At 26.4% G+C, this 4,557-nt stretch overlaps 1 pseudogene; it reads left to right on the forward strand.

The window, feature by feature from the left end:
- Positions 1-585, forward strand: LOC145832416 (ADP-ribose glycohydrolase MACROD1 pseudogene; annotated as a pseudogene).
- The last annotated feature ends 3,972 nt before the right edge of the window (positions 586-4,557 follow it).

Consider the following 4,557-nt stretch of genomic DNA (forward strand, 5'->3'; position numbering starts at 1 on the left):
ATGAACATACTGAGCAAAGTGAGGCTGGTGCGAGCCGACATAACGACGTTGAAAGTGGACTGCATCGTCAACGCGGCCAACGAAACGCTGCTCGGCCTGGGCAGGAACAAGCGCCGCTACAAGGGAATAGCCGAAGCGACCAGGCTGGCGGCCGGAGACGAAATCGTGGACGAGTGCGAGCGGCTGAGCAACACGGGAGGGTGCAGGACCGGGCAGGCCGTCATCACCGGAGGCTACAAGCTGCCGGCGAAGCGCGTGATACACGCCGTCGGGCCGCGCAAGAAGACGACGGGAATCAACTTCAAGCTGCTGGCGAGCGCGTACAGGAGCAGCTTGGAAGTGATGAGGGAGAACGGGATGAGGAGCGTCGCGTTCTGCTGCATCTCGACGGGCCTCTTCGGCCACCCCAACGAGAGGTCGGCGGAGGTGGCGTTCGAAACCGTGTGCAAGTGGTTGGAGCGGAACTGGGACGACGTGGACGAAGTCGTGTTTTGCACCTGGCTCGACAAGGACCACGCCATTTACAAGAACCTGATCGCTCAAAAAATCAAGCTTCAGCTGCAAAGTAGTGATGACTTGTTTTAGTGGCAGTTGTGTATATTTGAACATTAGGTAATAAATTATTAGTCAAAAAAGTTCGACTAATGTTTATTTTTTTATAACACCTATTTCTAAAAAACTAGTAATGTTTTAATGTACTTAAAAGTAAATGTGTTAGCTAGTCAACTATTAAAACTAATCAATATACGGATTTAACTAGTAAAGTCAATAAAACTAGAGAAACTACTCCATTTTAAATTCAACAAATTAACGCGATTTTTATTAATACTTTATATTAAAAAACACTTGAAATTAGCTAGCTATTAAATAACTTAAAAGAAATAACATGTGCAAAAAAAAATCTACAAAAAACCATAAATACTTATAAACCTGAAACAGTGAAACAGCCTATACTTTTATGTAGTTTTGTTAATTTATAGTTTGACTTTATTGAAATTTCAAAACAGTCTTACACTTTATGCTCTAATGTGTGTTTAAATATATCTTCAAATCGATTAAGTTGAAAGAAAACCAGTTTCTAGGTTCAGCTGTTTTAGTATTTAAAAATAAGCAAGAAAATATTTTGATATTTATGATTAGTTTAAAGCTAATTAGTTTTACTTAATTTACAATCATAGTTAAATTTATTGCTTCGACAATAACTTAGCTAAAAATACAATTTAAAGAAGTGTAATTTATTCTGTATAACCGTATTTTGTCTGAAAATAAAATTACAAATTTAAACAAAACTAGCATTATATTGTTATTAAATTTACAAATTTATACTTGAAAAATTGAAAACAAAAAACTGATTTTTTCTTTAAATTTTACAAAAAACTAATTAAACAACAACTTATGCTTTGATCATCCTCAAACTTCAAGGATACTTGTTTAAAATGCAGCGATTCTTTTTTTAAGTTTAATAGTTACTTAAACTTAAAAACATTTAATAAAAAATAGAAAAATTTACACCAATTCAACAAAAATTGAAATAAACCAAATATTTTACACCCTACAGGAAACTAAAAATATGCAACCTTAAAAAAACTACCAAAATTTGTTGTGGATGGAAAGTTTTTTTTCTAACCATTAAGTTTTAAATAAAACTTTTTTATAAAATATATATATTCAATTAACACATTGCTAACATTATGAAGAAAACATTATATTGAATTGCCTTATAATCATTTTATTTTGTAATATATAATAGTTTTTTTTTAAATGGTACATTCAAATTAATTTTTTGAAAAGGTTGTGTACAAAAAATCTTATTGTTATTTTTATTTCTATGCAGAAATAAATTTCTGACACTTAATCCTAATAAGTTTAAATTTAGGATTCAGTGTCATAAACTTATTTTAGCATAGAAAAAATAAAAATTTCATAAAAAATTAATTTGAATGTACTCAAAAAAAACTATTATGTATTACAAAATAAAATGATTATAAGGCAACTCCATACCTGTATTGGAACATTTTATGCTGTAATCAATTTAGAAAAACTGCTTTTTTTTATATACTTGTTAAAGAGTTGTAAATTTAAAAAATTATAATATGTTTTTTAGTTGCCTTAAGCTGACTTAGGACTAACTATTTTAATAAATTAGTATTGCTCAGTTATGAAATTAAAATATTATTTATTAGATTAGTTAGTCCTAAGTCTAACTTTTTTAAAACTTTTGCATTGTAAAAATACAACGAAGTTTATTAAACTCGAATTTTTTTAAAACACTTATTAGTATTTTTACTTTAGTTATCCAAAAATACTTCAAAACTAGTTCAGCTTATATAAGTTAAAAACAATTGATAGATTAAGAAATTTATATGAAAATAACTTTAAGTAAACGTAGAAACTTAATTTTAAACTTATTTCGGGTTAGAATAAAAAATTAATACTGTTTTAAAAATTTACTATTAGTCAAATGCTTAAACATGAATGTATAAAACCAAAAATTTTAAACTGTCTAATTTAAATAAAATGCTTTTAATTTTTAACTACTATGAAATTTTTTTTTTTAGTTATTAAGAGTTTAAACTTAAAATTTGAAACCTATTTTAATAGGTTTCTTACTAGACTTGTTCATATGTGATGACTAGTAAAAGAATAGACAGCTATGAAGTTCTTTAAATAAAATTTCCATCATTACTAAAGCCTTATGTAGTTTAAAGTACAGAAACAGGTCTCGGGAGTTATTAAACTAAACTTAAATCAGAATTAAAAAAAAGAAAGAAATTTTTCTAATATTAAATTTTATATAAACACTACAGGTACTAATGTAACTATTTGAGCGGACTGTTTGATATGTTTGATTAAGCGGTTAGTTTACATACAATAAGCTTATCACAAAATATCCAAATAAAGCTCTTCAAATACTTTTACCATAGGGTTTAGTTTTATGCTTATATTTTTGCAAGATACTTATACTTTGGCACGAAGGGTCATTTTTGAACAAAGACTTTTTGCACGGCTTGAAAGTCTTTATATTTTGTTTAACTATATATATATATATATACAAGTATTTAACATTTGATTTCTATTTTATGTTTGCTATCACTGTTTAACCTTACTTCTACCTTTGGTCAGTAACTTTTTTTTTTGTTGTTATATATTTTTTCAAAATAATTTTCTTTTTTTTTACTATCACTGTTACTCCTAACCTTTACCCTTGTTTGGTAATTTTTTTAGCATCATTATAATTTTTTACTTTCGTTCAAAATAGTCACTTGTGCAAAGTTTACCCTTCGTGAAAAAGTGACACTTTGTAAAAATATCTTTGTGCAAAACTGACCTGTCTTCTACTGATATAGTTAGTGAATACCATGATGTTTAATTCGGTTTGTTAACAAAAAATAGTGTATAACATTCTCAAATGTTTATTATACTGTACTAGTATTTATTATCTAAACATTATAAAAACTTTTAATTTTATTACGCTTTTTCAATCACATACATACGTTAGTTATCAAGTTTTGAAAGTGATGTTTATCTACGTAAACGTTTTAATAATAAAGCAATAATCAATGAGATGTACTGTGAATTATTAAAAGTAGTTTATTTTATAGATTAGATTGGTGAACAGTTTATGTAATTTAAAAATTAAATTGGTGAAATAATTTATGTAACTTAAATTACTAAAATATCTTAATATAACTAATAAAACTTTGTTATTTCGTTTGGATTTAAACAAATTTTTACCACATAAAAGAAAAATAAATTGAATTATTAAAAATAGTCTATTTCATAAATTAAAATTTAAAAGTTTACAAATTATTTATATTTTTAATAAAATTCTGTATCAACATTCAACATCAATAACAGTCATTAGTAAGTAAGTATAATGTTTACTTTAAAAATTCGTGAAGTTGAAATAGTAAACAAAAAATTTAAAGTTTATAGTAGTTTTTAAACACAACTAACAAGTAATTAAGATAATTAAACTACTTGTTAAGCTAGAAAGTGTAATTCTACTTTAAAAGTAGTTAAATTATAAAAACAAAGACTTTCAGTTAATAAAGTTAAAACACTTGATGTATAAAAGTTATTTTTTTAACTTAATCGTAAATAAAGTTAAACTGATTTTTCTTCAAAAGAAAAATTAAAACTCTTAGTAACTTAAATCAAAAATAAGCTCTTGTTCTTATTTTGTCTATTAATTGTAAAATTAGAAGCACTTCTACACTTAAATCAAAAAACTCTAGCTATATTATGTTTTAGAAAATTGCAAATGAAAAACACCATTTTAACTTTGATATACTGAAAACAGCAAATTTTAATCAATTTTATTAATTTTAGTTGCTATATATACTCAACTAAAAAGTGTAAGAAATTTTATTTAAGGCATAAATACTTTAGTATATATTTAAAAACGTTATCCTAGTCTAAGCCATAAAAAAAATTAAGTTAAAGTTTAAAACCTATTAACGATCCATAAGCAAAAGTGCTTTTCCTTTAATACAGTTTTAATTCATTTTAGTTATTGAACATAAATATTAATCTTTCAAAAATTATTTTTTTTAG

The sequence above is a fragment of the Thalia democratica genome, chromosome 3 (genome assembly GCF_965202585.1).
Source record: "Thalia democratica chromosome 3, ktThaDemo2.hap1.1, whole genome shotgun sequence".
NCBI classification, from domain to species: domain Eukaryota; kingdom Metazoa; phylum Chordata; class Thaliacea; order Salpida; family Salpidae; genus Thalia; species Thalia democratica.